We start from the raw sequence: 25462 nt of genomic DNA on the forward strand, positions 1-25462 counted from the left end.
AAATCACATTATTTGCCTCTGGGCTAGTGTCAAATCTCAGCATTAAAGACTGAAGGGACCTGTTTTTCGGGCTTTGGTGGATAGGATTAGCCCTGTATTAACAAATTCCAACATGAAACATAGAGATTGTTTTTTGTATGATAACATTAGCTACATTTAATCAATGTACTGGCTGCCTGGGGCTGCTGCCATGGAGACATACCCAAACTGCAAGCTCAAGAAAACATTAATACATTCTCTTCCTTGTTTCCCAATTTACATGCTGGGGTCTCCACCTACCCCCCAACAATTCACAGTTCAGCATGAAGTGCTGCTCTGCACAGGACAAAATGAAGTGTCAGTATCTGAACTGTTCTCATTGATCATCTTTATATAAACCTTTGGGAAAAATCAGACACTTCTTTAAGTGAGGGTTTGGATATATGGAGGTGTCACTGGACAAGCGACTTCCTCGGTTAGACATAATCAAAAGGAAATTTTTGAACATAGTTCAAATAAATGAGATGTGACTGTATTTTTCTGGAAGTATTCCCCATTAACTAAAAACCAATTACAAGGAGAAAAGAGCAACACGCTGCTTAATTTTAAGACAAAAATATGGCCAACTTGCATGTATTCTGAAGACAAACAATTACCCTTCACCTGTTTAAGAGTAGAGCAAGGATGTCCTCACACCAAACTGAAATCCATTAGAACATCTGAGTGCTCTCACAATAAAGCATTATCTTGTAAGTCCAATACACCTAAGGATGCTGTAAGGGGAGGGAGGTTCACAATTCAAAACCAGTGGAACACTACCAACATGTCCATGAAGGTAACCCTTGTCCCAGAGATTGGAATTAAACAGTTAATAGTCCCCAAACCCACCAATTACCTCTTTTACCATCTACAGAACAGGACACATTCATCTGCCAGATCTGCAACAGAAATGCATCTTCACTAAGACATTGTTAACCTCAATAAACACAAGGGAGAGAATCTCCCAGTTCATCTAGCCACCGACTACTGCTTACTATAGCCTCTTTGCCATATCACAAAAATGACCCAGGACCAACATTCATCACTCCAGCAGAGACTACCATCAACCTCAAAGACAGGTCAAGCATTCCCTTAAAAACACTGATGTCTTAAAATGAAAGATTACTTGATACTCCAGAACAACTTCTGTCTAAAATACACACAAGCAGCTCCTTCCCAAGTGCTTTAAGCAGTGTTCACTTCCCATAGCCTGCAGTTCCAAACACAAGGAACCCTCCCACTGAAATCCACAGTGAATGAAGAGAACTTTGACTGGGATAATTGCTACCAGCTGAACAGAGGGGCTGCAATTTACTATTAGAAAATACCACATACAGCAGCTCTGGAAAAAGGAAGCAAGTCCAATATTACTGATGACAACTTTATTAATGTTACTAAATACATGGAATAAGCAGACTAAAGTCCTGGAGAAATGCTTGAAGGCCCAAAATCTGATCTATATTTTTCAGTTTAATTTAAAAAATTTTTATAGATGGTTTCTTTTCCAAAAACCAAATGAGTCACTGTGGCCTTTCCAGATAGCGGCAAGGTCTGCATGCGAAAGGAAGGGTCATGACTTCCTAGCCAGACAGAAGTGGTAAAAGGCTGACTGGGCCATAGTTGCAATGTGATCATCAAACAGCAGCTGGGAGGAGGCCGCTAAAGCTCCGCGACGAAAAAAAAACCTACTAAAAGCGAACCTACTCCCTCAAAGGGACTGATGTTACCTCTACCATTTTCTCCAACTGCTTCCCCAATCCACATCATCACGTCATTTTTGTCTGGGTTGCACTGCAGCCAGCTCACTCTTATCCATGTCCCAATTTCAGCCAGACTCTGGCTGAAGCTCTAAAATGGATTATCCAAGTCAAATGAGAAAAAGACACACAGATGTCTGTCAGGATACAGACAACACTGCATTCCATGCCTCCTTTCTATCACTCCTAACAGCCCCATCTACACTTTGAACAGGAGAGGTAACAGAATGTCACCCTGTGGGACTGCAAAATTGACAGCCCTTTGGGAAGAAGAGCAATTGCTCATGACTATCTGCTGCTCTACCTCTCTGAAAAAAAAGAACAAAGTAATAAAAGGGAAGCCTTCTCCACACCTACCAGGGTCCACTGGCAGGTCAGCAATACCTCATGATCAATGGTATCATAGGCAGCTGACAGATCTAATATCACCAGCATGGACACCTAATCTTCATCCATCACCCAGAAGAGACTGACTACTGCAGTCTCTCTCTGCCAAAGTCAGGCCTATACCCACACTAATAAAGGTCAAGGAGATCAAAGGTATTCAGGAGGCTGTGAGTATGGTCTTACCACAACCTTCTCCAAAATATTACAATGAAGGGACAATGTGAGAGTGGTCAATAATTAACTACATTCTTAGTGTCAAGTGATGACTGCTTGAACAAAGCATGCACTAATTCCTCTTTCTAAACAAGAGGCAGCTGCCCTTATTGAGGGGAAAACAAGGGACCCGATATTCCACCCTGGCCTCCACCAAGAAGGAAACAGATCCAAAACACTGCTTGCAGGACAAAGCGCTCTCACCATTTTCAGAACCTCAATGAGAATCACTGCCTGAAACTCTACCATACAAGATGAGGCCCTTATTCCCTCAAGACCATGTTCTGCAACCAGGAAAGCAGAGAGCCTATCCTTAACCTTGCATAATGACAGGTTTCAGAGTAGCAGCCGTGTTAGTCTGTTTTCGCAAAAAGAAAAGGAGTACTTGTGGCACCTTAGAGACTAACAAATTTGAGAGTGTGTGGCACAAGCTGTCAGCATAGTCGTTGTGGTATGTAGATTGTAATGGATTTTTTACCTTCAGTCCTTTCGGTATGATGTCCATCTGTTTGCATTTGGAGAGGAATTGTTAGTAAAATTTGTTAGTCTCTAAGGTGCCACAAGTACTCCTTTTCTTTTTATCCTTAACCTGAAATCCTGTCTGCAAAACAAAAGAAATTTCCTCAGCAGGAAGGAGTCAGACCTGCTAAGACTGTCTGGGTCTACAACCCGAAACAAACCTGCTGTCCAAGATTTTCCACATACTATGCAGAAAAGGGTTGGGGGTTTTTTTTGGCACCTCCCAGACACCCACTGCATATTTCCCTTCACCTTGACATTTGTTATACTACATTCATTCTCTCTGACCAGAAAAAGATTAGGTTTTTTGCTTGTTTGTTCAGACAAGACAGATCTACTGTAGTACAGCAAATGCATACATCAGGGTTTCTGGTTTTGAAGAACTACAAAACTAGCTTTCTTTAACTAATCCATTGCAATTGTAATATCACGGACAATTTTTTGCACTGACCTTCCCCTCTAAGGAACTGAATCCATTCTATTTTGCTAAATATTGTGGATTCTTATCACATGTGGTGGGGGGTGAGAGAGCAGTGTAGTTTGAAAGAGAATCCATAACATCTTATTGACTAGTCACAGGCAATAAGCAGGGGGAGACCCCTTAGAGGAAAAACACAGGATTTGGGTTTACCAGCAGAAAGCCTGGATGTATTCTTCAGGCCTGATTCCATCATTAAGCCTACAGCATACATCATCAAGGAAACAAATCAGCTGCTAGAATGAAGAGGGGAGGAGGGCCCTCACTCTGTTTAACCTGACTAAATGTGAGCAGTACTGAGACTTAGCCATGGTGGGCCCTGGCTTCCCTCTAACTCTGGTCATAATACAAACAAACAATTTCAAAGGGCACAAGATTTCAGACAAGCTACATCTATTTCTCAATTGTCTCTTTAACTGTGTTCTCTTAAATAAAAAGTGTCATTCTCTGGTTTGTTACAGAGAAAGGTGGGGAGAGAGATGATGAAACAACATAGGTCAGTGAAACTCCACATCTGTGATCATTTGACCTTAAGTGGTAACAGATCAGGAGTTCCAGAATTCCTCTTCAACTAAAATATAGTGTTCAATTAAAAAAATAAAACCCCAAACACCTGCCAAGACATTTAGAACAGCTGTATTTTAGCAAGTTCCCAATTATAAGTGTTAAAACTGTTTTCAGCAGGGAACTGTGGCCAGCTGTGAAATGACAACTAGATTTCATTCAAAGCTTAATAGGATTACTCTGAAGAAATCATCTTCAGCTCTGCACAATTCACAGCATATACCACTTTCATTCTCATCACCTGCATCCAACCACAACAAGGAGGACAGATGCATTTAGTATCAGAAGACTATTTCCTTGGGAGCATCCTTGTTAACCTATTACAAAGTTGCTCAGTATTCCTCCAGCACAGGAAATCAGGCACTGCAGACTTCATCAGGCTAAACCTCAGGAAGTTTAAGGCATTCAAAAAGCAAAATACAAATTGTACCTACAGATCAGTAGCCATTACTTATCATTAGGTATGCCACAGCAACTCAAATTGAAACCTTGGTTTTGATCACAGGTTTCAGCAGCCATTTAATTCTGTCCTTCCCTCCAGAGAAAGTAATCTCAGACACACCCAAAAGAAATTAATATTAATTAACAATATTTTGCATTTACAGAGCAACCTTTTATCCAAAGGACCTCAACAAACTATTAAAACATTAAGGACAACAATCATCCTGTTAGAAAGGCAAGTATCATTAGACTCATGTAGTAAGATGAGGCCCTGAAACATAAACCCTTATATCAGAGGCTTGATATGAGGCCTAAGGCCTGCACTAAAATAATGATCAAGACTTTGCTAACATAAAGCAAAATTAAGCTGTGAGCCAAAAGGTACTGGACACCATAGATATCAGAACACTCTGATACTTGCGCATTCCACACACATAACAAGGAACAAGCTGACCCATCCCAAAGACAGGGGCAAAAGGGTAATATGATGGATAAGAGTTGTTTCGTTCGAACCAACATGTACAAGGTGAGAGGCCGCACCTTCCTGCGTAGAGGGGTTGTACCTTGCTACATAAAGGGGTTGCACCTCAATAATTCAGGAGTGATGTGTAACTTGTTTGTACCTGTGGATAAGATGCATCCCTGGGGCGGTGACTTTGTCTGGCCTAGGGGGCAGTGGAGTGTCCCGCCACTGACTGAACTGTGTCCATTGTCAGGGAGCACATATGTATGAGCAGAACTGTAGACATCCGATCAAGGGAGCTAGAGATTGTTTCGTTTGAAATAAACCTGGCCAGGTGCCTTTGTACCTTACTGGAGTCTGTGGTCATTGGGGGTTCTCTCAGGGTCTGCTGTGTCAGCTAACTGCACAGAGCCGGGGCAGCACACAGAGGAAACACAAGCACAAAGCCAACTGTTATCAACATTGGATAGAGCAGAGCACCACAGTAGTGCGTCTAACAGAAAAAAGCGAGGCACAGAAATGCCTACTTTTTCCCCAAGATCACTAAGTGAGTCAGTAACACAGCAAGGAAGAGAATCCAGGCATCCTGACCTCCAGTCCATATATCATAGGTTCTGTATTTAATATGCTGTAAAGCTGAACAATCGTAAGAAAAAAAAAAGTTAGATTCATGATAAAGGAAACTATTATGACAGACTCTGGTACATATTAAAATTTAATCCCTGCTGTCAGGTGAATTACGGATGGCAGCAGAATGTCATCAGGTGCATGAGAGAACCACAGAGGGAAGCTGAGTAGTTCTGATACCCAAACCATGAATAAGAGGGCATTATTACAACCATCAGAGGTAGTGCAACAACACACAAGTATTTATTACAAAACCATTCCTTTTTACTATTTGCAGATAGCGTTCTTTATAGTCACTATGGGGGAGCTAGTAGCAATCCCTATATTTATGTTGCCCAATATTTTCCATTCAAAGGATTCTTGCAACCTTGAGAAGTTCTCACTTCTCCATTGTCTACAGAATTGCTTTTCTATTCGAATCTAGTAGGGGCATTAGGAGACGAGAGCTGAGGAAGTGTTGTTCTAAGTCAGCCATAAAAACGTTGGCATACTGTGGGGCCATGCGGGTACCCATCGCAGTGCCGCTGATTTGAAGGTATACATTGTCCCCAAATGTGAAATAGATATGGGTGAGGACAAAGTCACAAAGTTCAGCCACCAGGTTAGCCGTGACATTATCGGGGATACTGTTCCTGACGGCTTGTAGTCCATGCTTCCTCAGCTCTCGTCCCCTAATGCCCCTACTCTACTTGCGCTACACTGATGACATCATCATCATCTGGACCATGGAAAAGAAGCCCTTGAGGAATTCCACCATGATTTCAACAATTTCCATCCCATCATCAACTTCAGCCTGGACCAGTCCACACAAGAGATCCACTTCCTGGACACTACGATGCTAATAAGCGATGGTCACATAAACACCACCCTATACCGGAAACCTACTGACCGCTATTCCTACCTACATGCATCCAGCTTTCACCCAGATCACACCACACGATCCATTGTCTACAGCCAAGCTCTATGATATCACCGCATTTTCTCCAACCCCTCAGACAGAGACAAACACCTACAACATCTCTATCAAGCATTCTTACAACTACAATACCCACCTGCTGAAGTGAAGAAACAGATTGACAGAGCCAGAAGAGTACCCAGAAGTCACCTACTACAGAACAGGCCCAACAAAGAAAGTAACAGAATGCCACTAGCCATCACCTTCAGCCCCCAACTAAAACCTCTCCAACGCATCATCAAGGATCTACAACCTATCCTGAAGGACGAGCCATCACTCTCACAGATCTTGGGAGACAGGCCAGTCCTTGCTTACAGACAGCCCCCCAACCTGAAGCAAATACTCACCAGCAACTACACACCACACAACAGAACCACTAACCCAGGAACCTATCCTTGCAACAAAGCCCGTTGCCAACTCTGTCCACATATCTATTCAGGGGATACCATCATAAGGCCTAATCACATCAGCCACGCTATCAGAGGCTCGTTCACCTGCGCATCTACCAATGTGATATATGCCATCATGTGCCAGCAATGCCCCTCTGCCATGTATATTGGTCAAACTGGACAGTCTCTACGTAAAAGAATAAATGGACACAAATCAAACGTCAAGAATTATATCATTCAAAAACCAGTCGGAGAACACTTCAATCTCTCCGGTCACTCGATTACAGACCTGAGAGTGGCTATCCGTCAACAAAAAAGCTTCAAAAACAGACTCCAACAAGAGACTGCTGAATTGGAATTAATTTGCAAACTGGATACAATTAACTTAGGCTTGAATAGAGACTGGGAGTGGATGGGTCATTACACAAAGTGAAACTATTTCCCCATGTTATTCCCCGCCCCCCCCCCCCACTGTTCCTCAGATGTTCTTGTTAACTGCTGGAAATGGCCCACCTTGATCATCACCACAAAAGGTTTTCTTCCTCTCCCTCCCGCCCCCCACCTGCTGGTAATAGCTCATCTTAAGTGGTCACACTCCTTACAGTGTGTATGATAAAACCCATTGTTTCATGTTCTCTGTGTGTATATATAAATCTCCCCACTGTATTTTCCAGTAAATGCATCCGACGAAGTGAGCTGTAGCTCACGAAAGCTTATGCTCAAATAAATGTGTTAGTCTCTAAGGTGCCACAAGTACTCCTTTTGTTTTTGCGAATACAGACTAACACGGCTGCTACTCTGAAATCTAAGAACTTTGAATCACATACCTGAGAGCTGAACCTTTTGTCCATAAGCCACCTCAAATGCAACTATAATACAGTAGTTCAAACAAATACCCCCTCTATAGATCAAATTTTGGTGACAAATCCATAATTAAAACTGAAAGACTGTCAAAAACCTTTCTTTAACCTCTTCACTTCCACAAAAAAGATCTTAATACCTTAAGAATGCCATGTAGGGGGGTTGTATATTTTACATCTACTGAAATACTTCCTAAGATACTCATTAAAATATCAGAAAAAACATGACATGAAAGGAAAAAGCCAAGCAGGGAAAACTAGCATTACAGAAGGACACTGAAAAACAGTACAGTGACATTTACTCACTCTAAATATATGTTACCAGAAACAATTCAAATATATAATTGAAAGTTGCACTCTCTGAAGAATAACTCTGCAATATATTATACTGTACAGTTTCCTCTCCAACATTATTACTAGATTTATCTAACGTTTTCATTTCTTCACCTAAATTGGAAAGGTCTGCTTTTATAAAAAGTCTTGTGTTTTCCTATTCCAAACTCTGGAGGGTTATTTTTTTTTTTTTTAAAAAGTGCCTGGGACAAAAGTCCAAGAATAAACAAAGAATCTGGAGTCCCTCCCAATAACTTCCATAGGCCTTACAACCAATACATTTTCTACAGCCAGTTCTCCATTTCTGAGCAGATATCAAATCTTGCCCAGCCACACACTTCCTTCACCCAATCAGAGTATGAGTTTTTACAGGAATAGCGTAGCGAGAGGTGACAAGCCATTGAAACTGTATAACAATATGAAATCCTAGCTCAGTTTCCCAGCCCATTGTGGCATTGCTCAAATGAAGAACAGCAATTGCTTTAATCTGGATTTCTTCTTATAAAATTATTATAAAATATTATACAGAGAGCATGTCGCCGTATCTCCAAAAGAGGTAGGTTTTCATAAGAGAACAGGACAGCTTTTAATAAAATATATACCAAAATACCCAAAAGTTACCCTTTTTCTGTCTTGAGACTAGGACCCACCAGATCTTAAAGACACCACATACTCACTTCAACCTTGTTCCCAAAATGCATAAGATATTGGAAGTAGTGCTTTTTTATATATATAGTTCAATGAGGAATTTTTTGATGCTCATGAAAATCTATTTCTGTACCTAAAAATATAAACTGTGATTTACCTAAAAATATAAATACCTTAAATCAGAAGAAATACCTCAAACAGAAAGCCCTACCCATAAATTACAGGCCTGTACTGCTTTGAAAGAAAAAAAACATTTTGAAACTGGATTTTCAGATTGGAAGCTCATTTGTAAATGTAACTTCTTCCCTAATGGATTAAAAATCAGAACCAACAAAATGTAGCTTTCTATTCCTAAGGTGTCTATGAGAGGGCACATACTAGAGTGGGAATCTTCTGTCACCATATTTTGGAGACAGAAAATCCAGTTTCTGCAAAAATCAATATGACATTTTGTTTCATGTCAGGCTGACATGAATTGAATCTAATGTCTAATTTCAGGTCAGTTTACTATAAATCTTTGTTTCCCTGAGCTGCCATAGGGCCTCATGCCCCCCAGTATCCTCTTTGAACCAAAACTCTCTGGCTGCATTGTATTCTTGAGGTGTCTCCTCTGATTGAGTGGCTGTGACGCATCAGGGCAGTCACATGATCACCGTACATCCCGTAAGGTTTAGGCCTCGTCTACACTACGAGTTTAGGTCGAATTTAGCAGCATTATCTCGATTTAACCCTGCACCCATCCACAAGACGAAGCCCTTTTTTCCCCTGACTTAAAGGGCTCTTAAAATAGATTTCTTTACTCCACCCCTGACAAGAGGATTAGCGCTGAAAATCGGCCTTGCCGGGTCAAATTTGGGGTATTGTGGACGCAATTCGACAGTATGGGCCTCCGGGAGCTATCCCAGAGTGCTCAGTTGTGACCGCTCTGGACAGCGCTCTCAACTCGGATGCACTGGCCCGAAAACTTTTGAATCTCATTTCTTGTTTGGCCGGCGTGGTGAGCTCACCTGCACAGGTCACCACGCAGAGCTCATCATCATAGGAGACCATGCAGTCCCAGAATTGCCGAAGAGCTCCAGCATGGATTGAACTGGAGGTACGGGATCTGATCGCTGTATGGGGAGAGGAATCCGAGCTATAAGAAGTCCGTTCGAAAAGACGAAATCCCAAAATATTTGAAAAAAAATCTCCAATGACATGAAGGACAGAGGCCATAACAGGGACCCGCAGCAGTGCTGCGTGAAAATTAAGGAGCTGAGGCAAGCCTACCAAAAAACCAGAGAGGCAAACGGCCACTCCGGTTCAGAGCCCCAAACATGCCACTTCTATGATGAGCTGCATGCCATTCTAGGAGGTGCAGCCTCCACTACCCCAACCCTGTGCTTTGACTCCATCCAAGAAGCAGGATGCGACACAGAAGCAGGTTTTGGGGGCGAGGAAGATGATGAGGAGAAGGAGGTTGTAGATAGCTCACAGCAAGGAAGCAGAGAAACCAGTTTCCCCAACAGCCAGGATCTGTTTCTCACACTGGACCTGGACCCAGTACCCCCCAAACCCACCCAAGGCGGGTTCCAGGACCCGCCAGGCGGAGAAGGGACCTCTGGTGAGTGTACCTTTGTAAATATTATACATGGTTTAAAAGCAAGCGTGTTTAATGATTAATTTGACCTGGCATTCGCGGCCAGTACAGCTACTGGAAACATCTGTTAACGTGTCTGGGGATGGAGGGAAAATCCTCCAGGGAATCTCCATAAAGCTCTCCTGGATGTACTCCCAAAGCCTTTGCAAAAGGTTTCTGGGGAGGCCAGCCTTATTCCGTCCACCATGATAGGACACTTTACCACACCAGGCCACTAGCACGTAATCGGGAATCACTGCAGAACAAAGCATTGCAGCGTATGGTCCCGGTGTTTGCTGGCATTCAAACAACATCTGTTCTTTATCTCTCTGTGTTATCCTTAGGAGAGTGATATCATTCATGATCACCTGGTTCAAATAGGGTGGTTTTAGTAAGCGGACATTCAGAGGTGCCCGTTCCTGCTGGGCTGCTTGCCTGTGGCTGAACAGAAATGTTTCCCACTGTTAGCCACATGGTGGGAGGAGGGGTGAAGCCATCATCCCAGAGAATTGGGTGTGGGGGAAGGCGGGGGGGATTAGTTGGGTTTCTGCTGCACCTGAACCCGGAAACTGCAGCCCCTCCTTTTAAATTGCCGACCCATTTTTAATGGCCACCCAAAGGCTACTTCGGATGGGAAATGAGGGCGCTGCTGATTGAAACCATTCCCACATGTTGTGAAGGTTAAAGAAGCCAAGAGACTGTGGCTTACCATGGCTACCTGCAAGCCAAATTCTGCTGCCCAACCCTGTGTGAGTGCTCTCTCACACCAAACCGGCATACCCTCAATAAGAGGCAAAATGCGACCTTGTAATGAAAGCACATGTGCTATGTAATGTTAACAGCAAGGTTTACCATGAAAGAGTGTACTCATTGTTCTATAAAATGTGTCTTTTTAAATACCTCTCCCGCCCCTTTTTTTCCCCCCCAAGCTGCATATATTTCTCCTTCCCAGAGGCTAACGAAAATTAAAAGGTGAAAAAAAATGCACTTGTGATGAAATGTTCTCTGACCTCATGCTGTTTCCCCACACTGACAGAGCACAGCACAATGTGCGGAGGCAGACAATCTCAGAGTGCAGGAAAACACAATATGACCATGAGGAGAGGTGGCGGGCTGAAGACGGTAGGTGACAACAGCTTGCTAAAAGGACGCAGGAGCCAATGCTCAGGCTGCTGGAGGATGAAACTCGTATGCTCCAGCATATGGTTGAGCTGCAAGAAAGACAGCAGGAGTACAGATGGCCGCTACAGCCCCTGTGTAACCAACTGCCCTCCTCCTCAAGTTCCATAGCCTTCTCACCCAGATGCCCAAGAATGCAGTGTGGAGGCCTCCGGCCACCCAGCCACTCCACCCCAGAGGATTGCGCAAGCAACAGAAGGCCGGCATTCAATAAGTTTTAAAGTGTTATGTGGCCTTGTACTTCCATCCTCCACCACCCCACCCAGTGCTTCCCTTCTCCACCACCCGTCCTGGGCTACCTTGGCAGTTATCCCCCTATTTGTGTAATGAATAAACAAACAATGCATGAATGAAGCAACAATGACTTTATTGCCTCTGCAAGCAGTGATCGAAGGGGGGAGGGGAGAGTGCTTAGCTTACAGGGAAGTAGAGTGAACCAAGGGGAGGGGGGGCTTCCCCATCAAGGAGAAATAAACAGAACTTCCACACCATAGCCTGGCCATTCCTGAAACTGGTTTTCAAAGCTTCTCTGATGAGCACCACGCCCTCTTATGCTCTTCTAACCGCCCTGGCGTCTGACTGCGCATAACCAGCAGCCAGGTGATTTGCCTCAACCTCCCACTCCGCTATAAACGTCTCCCCCTTACTCTCACAGATATTGTGGAGTGCACAGCAAGCAGTAATAACAATAGGAATATTGGTTTCGCTGAGGTCTAAGCGACTCAGTAAACTGCGTCAGTGCCCTTTTAAACACCCAAATGCATATTCTACCACCATTCTGCACTTGCTCAGCCTATAGTTGAACAGCTCCTGACTACTCTCCAGGGTGTCTGTGTATGGCTTCATGAGCTATGGTATTAAGGGGTAGGCTGAGTCCCCAAGGATAACTACATGCATTTCAACCTCCACAACGGTTATTTTCTGGTCTGGGAAGAAAGTCCCTTGCTGCAGCTGTTGAAACAGACCAGAGTTCCTGAAGATGCGAGCATCATGTACCTTTCCCGGCCATCCCACGTTGATGTTGGTGAAACGTCCCTAGTGATCCACCAGTTCTTGCAGCACCACTGAAAAGTACCCCTTTCGATTTATGTACTCACTGCCTTGGTGCTCCGGTGCCAAGATAGGGATATGGGTTCCGTCTATGGCCCCACCACAGTTAGGGATTCCCATTGCAGCAAAGCCATCCACTAGGACGTGCACATTTCCCAGGATCACTACCCTTGGTATCAGCAGATCTTTGATTCCGTTGGCTACTTGCATCACAGCAGCCCCCAAGGTAGATTTGCCCACTCCAAATTGATTCCCGACTGACCGGTAGCTCTCTGGCGTTGCAAGCTTCCACAGAGCTATTGCCACTCGGTTCTCAACTGTGGGGGCTGCTCTCATCTTGGTATTCTTGCGCCTCAGGGCAGGGGAAAGCAAGTCACAAAGTTCCATGAAAGTGCCCTTACGCATGCAAAAGTTTCGCAGCCATTGGGAATCGTCCCAGACCTGCAACACTATGCGGTCCCACCAGTCTGTGCTTGTTTCCTGGGCCCAGAATCGGCGTTCCACACCATGAACCTGCCCAATTGACACCATGATGTGTACATTTCAGGGGCCCGTACTTTGTGAAAAGTCTATGTCCATGTCCATGTTCTCATCACCACACTGCAGTAGCCTCCTCCTCTCCTGGTTTCGCTTTTCTTGGAGGTTATGATTCTACATATTCTGCCGGATAACGCGCGCGGTATTTACAGTGTTCATAATTGCCACGGTGATCTGAGCGGGCTCCATGTTCCCAGTGCTATGCCATCTGCGCTGAAAAAAGGCGCGAAACAATTGTCTGCCATTGTTCTGACGGAGGGAGAGGCGACTGACAACATGGCTTACAGGGTTGGCTTACAGGGAATTAAAATCAACGAAGGGGATGGTTTTGCATCAAGGAGAAACAGAATGGCCCCCTCAAGGATAGAACTCAAAACCCTGGATTTAGCAGGCCGTTGATTTCATGGAGGGAGGAAGGAAGGAAGCGAGGAGAAAATGAATACAAAACAAATCTGGTCTATTTCTTGTTTTGATCCACTTCATCTATCTTTATACATCTTTCTGGCAGCAGATGGTGCAGTACAACTGCTGGCCATCATCATCATCATCTCCTGGCTGCTCATTAGAAAACGGTGCAGTAGGATTGCTGGCAGGACTGAATTGCTATGAGACAAAACTTAAAAGGGAAATGACCTGGCTGAGTCACTCCCATGTTTGCCCAGGCACCCCTGACCGACCTCACCGAGGTCGGCTAAAAGAGCACCCTGGAGTACAGCGATGATGGCTACACTAGTCATACTGCACTGTCTGCTGCCAAAAGGTAATGAGCTGCTACGGTGTAGCAATGCAGTACCACATCTGCCAGCACCCAGGAGACATACGGTGACGGTTAGCTGAGCGGGCTCCATGCTTGCCGTGGTATGGCATCTGCACGGGTAACCCAGGAAAAAAGGCGCAAAACGATTGTCTGCCGTTGCTTTCACAGAGAGAGGGAGGGAGGGGAGGGGTTGCCTGATGATATGTACCCAGAACCACCCGCGACAATGTTTTTGCCCCATCAGGCATTAGGATTTCTACCCAGAATTCAAATGGGCAGTGGAGACTGCAGGAACTGTGGGATAGCTACCCTCAATGCAACGCTCTGGAAGTCAACGGTTGCCTCAGTACTGTGGACGCAGTCCGCCAACTAAATGCCGACTAAATGCACTTAGAGATTTGTAAAAAGAAAAGGAGTACTTGTGGCACCTTAGAGACTAACAAATTTATTTGAGCATAAGCTTTCGTGAGCTACAGCTCACTTCATCGGATGCATTTGGTGGAAAATACAGTGGGGAGATTGATATACACACACAGAGAACATGAAACAATGGGTTTATCATACACACTGTAAGGAGAGTGATCACTTAAGATGAGCCATCACCAGTAAGGGGGGCGGGGAGAGGAGGGAACCTTTCATGGTGACAAGCAAGGTAGGCAATTTCCAGCAGTTAACAAGAACATCTGAGGAACAGTGGGGGGCGGGGTGGGGGGGAGAAATACCATGGGGAAATAGTTTTACTTTGTGTAATGACTCATCCATTCCCAGTCTCTATTCAAGCCTAAGTTAATTGTATCCAGTTTGCAAATTAATTCCAATTCAGCAGTCTCTCGTTGGAGTCTGTTTTTGAAGTTTTTTTTTGTTGAAGGATAGCCACCCTCAGGTCTGTAATCAAGTGACCGGAGAGATTGAAGTGTTCTCTGATCGGTTTTTGAATAATTCTTGATGTCTGATTTGTGTCCATTTACTCTTTTACGTAGAGACTGTCCAGTTTGACCAATGTACATGGCAGAGGAGCATTGCTGGCACATGATGGCATATATCACATTGGTAGATGCGCAGGTGAACGAGCCTCTGATAATGTGGCTGATGTGATTAGGCCCTATGATGGTGTCCCCTCAATAGGTATGTGGACAGAGTTGGCAACGGGCTTTGTTGCAAGGACAGGTTCCTGGGTTAGTGGTTCTGTTGTGTGGTTGCTGGTGAGTATTTACTTCAGGTTGGGGGGCTGTCTTTAAGGTGCCACAAGTACTCCTTTTCTTTTTGCGAATACAGACTAACACGGCTGCTACTCTGAAACCTTAGAGATTTGTGTGGGGACACACACAATCGACTGTATAAAAACGCTTTCTACAAAACCAACTTCTATAAATTCGACCTAATTTCGTAGTGTAGATATAGCCTTAGGGTATGTCTACACTTGAACTGCTGCAGCTGCACCGCTGTAGTGGTTCAGCATAGATAGTACCTATGCCAACAGGAGGGGTTCTCCCATTGGAGTAGGTAATCCGCCTGCCTGAGAAGTGGTAGCTAGGGTGACAGAAAAATTTTTCCATTGACCTAGCAATATGTACACTAGGAGTTAAATCAACATAGCTACATCTCTCAGATGCGGATTTTGCATACTCCTGAGAGATATAGCTATGCTGATATAAGTTTCTAGTGTAGATGAGCCCTTGTTCTGGCTCAGGAGCCAACATATTAAAATAGAATGTTTTGATTCAGGGATGTCAAAATGTTTTATTTCAATCAGAAGCACCAAAAGGAAACTCTCAAACATTTCCAAACAAAAGTAATTGTGAAACATTCTATTATACAAAAAGTGTCAGCCTTTCAGGGGAATCCAGGACAAAAAATTGTTACAGGATTGGAATATCATGTGGGATGGAATTTCTGATTTTTGACCAGCTCTAATACAGAGATAATAGAAATATCTAAGTAACTACATCAAAATGGTAAGTAGTACTGAACTTCCATTCCTGGAAATAGAGAATTCAAATTTAATTCCTAAAGAACAGAGTGCAAACATATAAATCACAAGATACAAGTCAAACAAATGCAACAAATCAATGCCGCTAAGTCTGTATCTGCATCAGTTCAGTTCCACTTGTGTTGATAATGCTGGGAGTTCTAGTGTAGACAGGCCAAAACCTCAAACCTGTTTCTGTAAGTACTGTGTCAATTGGACACACTCTGAATAAGGTTAAATAATGGGATGTTTAAAATTCCAGCAACAGCCTGTAAGGTTCAAGCAGAGTTTTTTTCTGGCTGATGCATCATGAAAAATAAAGGTTATGCTGACCAAATTCTACACTTAGTAATATCTGTGCAGTCCCTCTATCTAGTTATTCCTGTGCAACAACAATTATCAGTAAAAAAAAAAAAAAAAAAAAAAAAAGTAAAATCCTACTTTTAATACTAAAGTGAGCAACTATAACTCATCACATACAGGGAGCAAGACTTGAGTTCGGAGACATTTTTACCATTTCTTTTCAGACAATAACCTTCTTTAAATTCAGCTATATTCAAAAACACAACTTAGGTCACATAAGCAATGCCTGATTGTTAATATATTTAGTTTCAAATTTAATTACTGAAAATAATTGATAGGCTTGAGCAATGTGAAGTAGATTATGGGAAAACCTTTATTCTTAAGGCTTGTCTACACAAATACAGTTTGCGGCAAGTAGGGATGTAAATCTACCTCACACTGGCCTGCCATGCACTAAGGATATGTCTACACAGCAAAGAAAATCCGCAACTGGCCCATATCATCCAATTCAGGCTCCGAGGCAGTTTCACTGCTGTGTAGACTTCCGGGCTCAGGCTGCAGTGGGGGCTGGAAGGGTTCTTTTCATTTCTTTTTCTACACAGATTTCATTTTAATAAGATGCAAACACTAGGGTGATAGAAGAACCTTACTTTAGCTACTATAACAGTTACCTTTTCCGTAACTGGTGTTCTTCGAGATGTGTTGCTCATGTCTATTCCACAATAGGTGTGCGTGCTCACCAGAGGCACCAGTGCTGGAAGTTTTTCCCTAACAGTACCCGTAGGTGGGAGTGCCCCCCGTGAGCCCTGGAGTGGCGCCTGCCTGGCGCAGTATAAGGAAAACTGCATGCTTGCCACACAACTCCAACAGAGGGGAAGGAGGGTGGGATGTGGAATAGACATGAGCAACACATCTCGAAGAACACCAGTTACGGAAAAGATAACTGTCTTTTCTTCTTCGAGTGATTGCTCATGTGTATTCCATAATAGGTGATTCCAAGTTGTATCTGTTGGAGGTGGGTAGGAGTTCACAAGTTCCCAGGATGGAGGACAGCCCTGTCGAACCCGGCATAATCCATGGTTTGGGGGACGACCGCATAGTGCGAAGTGAATGTGTGAACCGAAGACCAGGTGGCGGCCCTACAAATGTCCTGGAGGGGGATGTGGGCCACAAAGGCAGCCAATGAGGCCTGCGCCCAAATCGAGAGTGCCCTCACAATGGGTGTCGGTGGGACACCCCCCAGCTCATAACAGGAACGGATGCACAAAGTGATCTGAGTGGAAATCGGCTGGCTCCTCGCGTGCTCAGCCGAGGTGATGAACAGTTGCGAGGACTTTCTGAATGGCTTGGTCCGCTTGAGGAAGAAAGCCAGAGACCACCGCATTTCGAGCATGTGGAGACAGCGCTCCTCACTGGACGCGTGAGGCTTGGGGCAGAGCATCGGCAGAAAAATGTCCTGACCCATGTGGTAGGCGGAGACCACCTTCGGGAGGAATGCAGGGTGTGGGCGGAGCTGGACCTTGTCCTAATGAAAGACTATGTACGGCAGCTTGGAGGTGAGGGCCCTGAACTCCGAAATTCGCCTGGCCAATGTGATTGCAACCAGGAAGACCACCTTCCACGAGAGGCGAGACCAGGAGCACACAGCGAGCGGTTCAAACAGGGACCCCGTGAGATGGTTTAGGTCCCACTGTGGGACTGGGGGTCTAGAATAGGGAAAAAGACGGTCCAAACCCTTAAGGAACCGACCAGTCATAGCATGGGAAAATACCGTGTGCCCTTGCACCGACGGATGGAAGGCCGATATGGCTGCCAAGTGCACCTTGACTGAGGAAGGCGCCAGGCTCTGGGCCCTCAGGAGGAGGAGGTAATCAAGGATAAGCTGGATCGGGGCAGCCACCGGGGACACACCCTGGTCTGCCGCCCACCTAGAAAACCTGGACCACTTCGCCAAATAAGCACGGCGAGTGGAGGGCCATCTACTTTCGAAGAGGAAGCACTAAACCTGTTCTGAGCACCTCCTTTCCTCTCCACCTAACCACTGAGCAGCCACGCCATGAGGTGAAGCGCTGCTAGGTTGGGATGCAGGAGGCGGCCCTAGTCCTGAGAGAGCAGATCTGGGTGGAGCGGTAACAGCCACAGCGGAGCTACCACCAGGCCCATGAGGGTCCCATACCAATGCTACCTGGGCCACGCTGGGCCTTTGTCCATCTTTATCTTCTCCAGGACCCTGCTGATTAGAGGGAACGGGGGAAAGGCATAGAGAAGCTGGCCTGACCAGGACAGGAGAAAGGCATTGGAGATAGTGCCCCACCCTAGCCCCCCCACGGAGCAGAACCGGGGGCATCGCGGGTTCTGCCAAGTCGCAAATAGGTCCACCTGGGGAGTTCCCCACCTTCAGAAGAGCTGGTGGGCGACTTCCGGGTGGAGGGACCACTCATGTTGCGAGGAAAAGTCCCTGCTCAAGTGATCCACACTCTCGTTCCGGGTGCCCAGTAGGTGGAAGGCCTTCAGGTGGATGTCGTGCACTATACAGAAGTCCCACAGCATGAGGGCTTCATGGCAGAGGACAGAGGATCAGGCCCTGCCTTGCCTGTTGATATAGAACATCGAGGCCGTTGTTCATGAGGACCCTGGCTACCTTTCCCTCCAGGTGCGAGTGGAAGGCCATACATGCCAGCCGCACCGCCCTGAGCTCCTTGACATTTATATGTAGGGTCAGGTCTTCAGCTCTGAAAGTTCTCCACATGGGCCTCCCAACCCAGGTCCGACGCATCGGACACCAGCTCCAACGACAGGGCTCTGACCCTGAACGGAACCCCTTGGAGCATGTTGTTTGGGGCGGACCACCACCGTAGGGAGGTGATCACAGAGTCCTGCACGGTGAGGACCTTGTCCATCCTGTCCATGGCTTGGGAGAACTTTGAGACCAACCAGAGCTGGAGGGGCCTCATCCTGAGTCTGTCATGATGGACCACACACGTACACACAGACATGTGACCCAAGAGTTGCAGGCAAACCTTGGCTGTTGTCACCAGAAACCTTGTGACTGAGTCAATGAGACCTTTCAGGGTCTCGAATTTGTCTGGTAGGAGAAAGGCCCTGGCCGACACTGCGTCCAGGAGTGCCCCAATAAACTCTATGCGTTGGACCGGGACTAACGTGGACTTGGTATTGTTTACCAACAGGCCCAAGGCGGTGCATGTGGACAGGAGGAGGGCCACGGTGATCCCTCACCTGCGACCGGGAGGTGCCCTTGACAAGCGAATAGTCCAGATAGGGAAATATCTGGACCCCCTACCGTCTAAGGTAGGCCACTACTACCGACATGCATTTTGTAAACACCCTGGGGGCAGTGGACAGACCAAACAGGAGGACCATGAATTGGTAATTATTCTGTCCCACCATGAAACGGAGGAAGCGCCTGTGCCCCTCGAATATGTGGATGTGGAAGTACGTGTCCTGTAGATTGAGGGCAGCACACCAGTCCCCGGGATCCAGGGAGGGGATGGAGGAGGCCAGGGAGACCATGCGGAACTTGAGTTTCACCGTGTACTGGTTCAGACCTCACAGGTCCAGGATGGGCCTGAGCCCCACTTTGGCCTTCGAGATAAGGAAATAACGGGAGTAATACCCTTGCTCATGAACTCCTCGGGCACCGCCTCCATCTCCTAGTTCTAGGAGCCACCCCACCTCCTGCTCGAGCAGAGATTCGTGTGAGGGGTCCCCCAAGAAGGATGGGGGTGGGGTTGGTTGGGTGGGGAGGAAGTAAACTGGAGGGTGTAACCCCAGGAGATGGTGTTGAGGACCCATCTGTCCGAGGTTAACCGCGACCATTCCAGGAGGAAAGCACACAACCACTGGGAGAAGGGGAGCTTTATTGGGGGTGGATCCCTGGTGAGAACTGACGGGGTGCCCCTGAGCATCCCATCAAAAATGCCTTTTCCCCGTCTGCTTGCCTTTGGAGGACCAAGCCTGGGGGCAGGCAGAGACTGCCTTTGAGGGCATCTCTTATAGCCTCACTGCTTCTCGTGGGCGGCCTCATACTTCGGGAGGGTGGCCTGGGCGGGAGTCTGCCGTGGCTTGAACTTAGGTTTTGCCAGAGCCAGGACATAGAGGCCCAGAGTCTGGAGGGTCGTGCGGGAGTCTTTCATGCCATGCAGCCTTGTACCTGTTTCCTCTGCAAACAGAGCTTTCCCGTCAAACAGGAGATCCTGCATGGAAGACTGAGCCTTGCTCGACAGCCCAGAGGGCAGGAGCCATGACACCAGTCTCATGGACACCACGGAGGCCATTGATCATGCGGCCATGTCCGCAGCATCCAAGCCTGCCTGCTGGGACCCCCTAGCGACCGCTGCCCCTTCCTCCGCTAGCGCCTTGAACTCCTTCCTATCATGCTCCTGGAAGAAGTCCTCAAACTTGGGCCAGGAGTCCAGTCTCCAAGAGTCTTTGGTCTTTGGGGTTGGGGCTGGCTGACCCAGACGTTCCCTGAGGTTGACCAACTCGACCACCAAGGAGTTGGGCACCGGGTAGGTATACAAGTACTCATGCCCCTTAGTGGGTACAAAGTACTTGTGTTCTGCCTTTTTAGAGATGGGGACCAACGAGGCCAGTGTTTGCCACAGGGCATTTGAAATCTTAGCCACCCCTTCATGGAGAGGCAAGGTCACCCTACCCGTTGCCGATGGGGACAACATGTTAAACAGGGAGTCTGAGGGCTCCTCCATCTCCTCTGCTCTTTAAGAGTTCTTGGTGAGCCCTGAAGTCCTCCTGCAGGCCGGAGGGGGCAGGGCCACAATCCTCTCCTCTTGGTGAGGAGGGAGGCCAGTGCAGTGCTCTGGGTGTCAGCAGGCACCGGAGGGTCCACCACTTGGTCGGACTCCGGGCACAGTGCTGAGGACATACGTCCCACCGACTCCTTTCTTGGGGGTCTGGAAAGGGAGGCCAACGGTGCTTCCAAAGTTCCAGCCACCAAGAAAGCTTCCACCAAAGGCTGTGCCAGAAGCCACGGTGCTCACTGGTACCATTGGGCCAGCCATGACGCTTGGTGCCACTGCATGTTCTGTGGCACCGGCAGAGCCGGCTGTTCGGGTTGGCTGGCCTGGCCCGGCCCATCTAAGGACGGCTACGAATGGAGACCGGGCAGGCTTAAGATCTGCTGCTGTCTCTGGACCAGGAGAAGCGGCAGTGCCAGGATCTCCAACAGCCATGGGACTGTGATTCGGAGGACTGGTATCGACAGTAACAGCTGCTCTGCCAACGGCCTCAACAGGCGGACCTGCGACTGCAAGGTGCCAGCAATCGATGCCCGGGGCTGCGACGTCTTGGAGACTTGGAGTGGGAGTCCAAGAGGGAACAGCATCGATGACTGTGCTGTGACCGACTGTGGTACCCTCTCCGAGACAAGGACTGTTGGCGATGCCCACCGCGGTCCCATCAATATTTGCTCCTTGAGGATGAGTGGTGCTGAGAGTCCCGGCTGGATCGAACCCAGCCAGACAATCTAGTCAGCATCGAGGGCGATCCATATGGACTCTTCCCCGACTGGTCACTAGGTGGTGAACGGTGTCGGGAATGTTCCCTCGACCGAGACCACTACTGGGCAGGAGATGACTGCAGAGATCCCAGCGGCAGCTTGCCTCTGGAGCATGGGGCGGACATAAGCAGCACTCCGGGCACCAGCATGGACATAACGTCCCGGGCCACCTGGAGGGCTTCAGGTGTGGATAGCATCCGGATAGGCCTCTTCCAAAGGAGCCTGGGACCCGGTGGGGATCGAGGAGTGCCCGACATGGGCCTAGCCTCCGTCCCAGACTTCGCTCAGTCTGCTGCAAAGAGGGAGTCTTCCTGGCCCTCTTGGCGTGCCCAGTGGATGGGGAGCGGCGCCAACTGGTAGATGGCACCAGAGGGTCGACGCGTACCGATGCCGCAGTGATGGTTCGGAGTGGCGTGCCAGAGTCGGGGTCAGTGCCAACTCCATCAGGATGGCCTGGAACTTAATGTCCCTTTCTCTTTTGGTCCGAGGCTTAAACAACTTGCAAATCTTGCACCTTTCGCTGATATGGGTTTCTCCCAAACAGCCTCTGTGCGGGTCACTTCTTGGCATAGAATGCCTACAAGAGTCACACGACTTAAACCCCGGGGCGCGGAGCATGTCCCAGCCCCAGGCTCACTGACTAACTAAATTAACTAAACAGCTAGCTAACTACGGGTACTAACACTGAACGAACGAACAGTTCTGGGGACAAGCTACAGCAAAGCTGGAGCAGAGAAGTTCCAATGCACCTTCACTGGCGGCAAGAAGGAACTGAGGGTGGGAGGAGCATGCAGCTCCCCTTATACCGCGCCAGGCAGGCGCCACTCCAGGAGTCATGGGGGGCGCTCCCCCCCATGGGTACTACTAGGGGAAAAACTTCCAGTACCAGTGCACATGGCAAGCACACACACCTATTGTGGAATACACATGAGCAATCACTCGAAGAAGAATATACATTTTATAACTGCACAGCTTTCAATGCATCAAATTTCTGATTTAGAAATGCATTTAGGTTAGATCCACTGTCTTATGCACAAACTTGTCAAAATAATAGTTATTTATATAAAACTATTTGTTTAGTGCTTAAAACAGAGTTAATGTGTAAACATTTATGAGCCAGAACATAAAAGACAAAACTGCACTGTGTTAAAACAAACTAGGAAATGCTTCGTGAGCACCAGCAGGGTTTACATGGACCAATTAATGTGCAACATGTTAATGACTTTTAGAAATCAGACCCTGAAGAGCTCAATACCCCAACACATAGCCAGCCCTAAGATAGATCAACTCTGATATGCCATTGGTAAACAGTTAATCAACTTTAAATCTCAATTCAGTGTCAGCGTCAGTGTCATCAATTCAGTATCCTCTTAACTATTCCATAGCTGATCATTTTAGCAGATGGAACAGGAAAGGGACTAAGACTAAAGCCCTTCAAATGTGGGGACTGAAGGTTACTTCAGAGAAGAAAATATAAAGGGGAAAACAAAGAGCTAGGAATAAACAGAGAAGACAGATATGTAGAAAGGAAGACTGGGAAGGATGAGAAACAAAAGGCAGAAAAAGATTTTGTCACTGAACAATAGTGAATGTGACAATAAGGCATGGGATAAATAAATAAATAAATAAATAAATAAATAAAAAGTTCAGTTATTACCAGAAGGCTATATTCTACCCTTCATATCCCTGCAAACCTCTCACTGACATCAGTGGGAGAGTCAATGTGAACTGGAAGGAATATGAAGTCCTGAATTTAATTATGGTACTTGGGCTGAGATATAAACATGGCATCTAAACAATGTTCCAAAGATAGGTAGACAAGCATGTCACACATTGGTGGATGACTTAATAATTCAGTCTGAAGATTGGTCTACACTAGAAAGCTGTGCTGACAAAACATTTCTTTTTTCAACATAGCCTGGTGGGTATCTGCATTTTGCCTCCTACTGACAAAACCCTCCACTTTTCCTGGCATCATCATCTCCATTTTCCAAACGACATAAGCTCCCTGCCAGTATATTTCTATCAAGGCCGAGTGTGGGTGCATACATACCTGTACTGGCACAAGTATTCCAACTGTAATTCCACAATACAACACTCCCTTCAGGAATGACCTGCCTGCCAGCACTTTTGAACTCTTCTGCCCAGTGGCCAAAATGACTAGAGGGCCATCTCACTTTTAAATGTCTAGCATAGCCTTCATAGCTACATCTGTCCCATTACCCGCTGCCTTTTCACTGAAAGTATGGTTCCTTTAGAGGGTTGCCAGTTTGGTTTGGATGTATTCCTGGAAGTTTCATAACATGACAGTCTTTAATTAAAGATTCATCTTTAATTCCTGGAGACTCCAGGACAATCCTGGAGGATTGGCAGCCCTATGGTCCCTGCTCTTGGGTCTCATGCTACCAACCTGATCCAGGAAAAAGGTGCTTGGTTTCCATGCACTACAGGAAGAGGAGCAAGTGCAAGCACAGCTGTAGTAGGAAAAAGAATATTTATAGTGACTTTGCCAAGCAGATGGCAAAACTTAGATATTCAAAAAAAGAAAAGGAGTACTTGTGGCACCTTAGAGACTAACAAATTTATTAGAGCATAAGCTTTCGTGAGCTACAGCTCACTTCATCGGATGCATCTGTAGCTCACGAAAGCTTATGCTCTAATAAATTTGTTAGTCTCTAAGGTGCCACAAGTACTCCTTTTCTTTTTGCGAATACAGACTAACACGGCTGCTACTCTGAAACCTTAGATATTCAAGAAAGCAATCCCAGTGCCTTCCAAGAAAAAGGAGATGAAGCAGGGCTACTGAAAGGTGAAGGATAACAACCTGACTTGTGGACCTGCCTGCATGACCTATGCCTTTTATAATATTCATCAGGGACCACCACACCTGTAGCCACCTTGGACATGGTGTCCTGCAAATGGAGGAGAAAGGCCCCCTTGGAGGGCAGACAATGAGGATGAGCTCTTCATGGGTCAGGAAGGGGATGACAAGGCAAAATACAGTGAGATGGCTGTAAACCAGGAACAGATATCTATCTTGCAGGACCCCCCAAACACAGTCTGAGTGTCTCACTGTGACATGTTTCATCCTTAGAGAAAGGAGACTGATAGATGCAAGTATGATTAGAGCTCCAATAATAAATCATAATTAGGGGCCTACCAATTTCACGGCCGTAAAAAACATGTTACAGACTGTGAAATAAGCCCTTCCCTGTGAAATCTGATCTCCCCCAAATCAGCCAAGGCTGGGGGAGGGGAGAAGAGACAGGACTTGTCCTTCCCCTGCAGGGCTGTTATCAGAGGGAGATTAGACCCACCTCCCCAGGCAGCATAGAAGTGAGGATTTCTGCACTGCAGCAGCCCCAGAGCTGGGCTCCGGACTTCCGCGCCCTGTGGCTCTTGCCAGGGCTTGGGGGGCGGGGGCAAGATTGGAGGCTGCCGCCCCCTCATGGCTCCTGCCAGCTGCTGCTCCCTCCCCCGAACCCCCTGTGACACCTGACCAGGCTCTGGGCTACTGCCCCCATCTCCCACCAGTGGTTCTTGCCAGGGCTGGGGGCACCGGGGCTCCAGCCAGGACTCGGGGCTGCCACCCTCCCCCCACCCACCCCCAGCTCCAGTCCCCGCAGCTCTTGTCAGGCTCAGGGATACCGCCTCGTGGTTCCTGCCCGGGCTCGGGGCTGCTGCCTCCACCACTCGGCTCCTGACCTGTCTCAGGGACCTGGGCTGGGGACTGCCACCCCCGTGACTCCAGCTGGGACTCGGAGCTTTCGCCTTCCACTGCTCCTGCCTGAGCTCCAGGCTTCCGCCTCTTCTTCCCCCCCGTGGCTCCTGCCTGGGCTCAGGGCTGTTGCCCCTACCCCC

The 25462-nt window shown here is 47.0% G+C and overlaps 1 protein-coding gene across 2 annotated transcripts in view; it reads right to left on the minus strand.

The window, feature by feature from the left end:
* The window catches only part of TTC28 (tetratricopeptide repeat domain 28), a 504341-nt gene that overhangs the window by 474949 nt on the left and 3930 nt on the right, over positions 1–25462 (minus strand). The window lies entirely within an intron of this gene.

This window comes from Dermochelys coriacea, chromosome 15, assembly GCF_009764565.3.
Source record: "Dermochelys coriacea isolate rDerCor1 chromosome 15, rDerCor1.pri.v4, whole genome shotgun sequence".
Classification (NCBI taxonomy): domain Eukaryota; kingdom Metazoa; phylum Chordata; order Testudines; family Dermochelyidae; genus Dermochelys; species Dermochelys coriacea.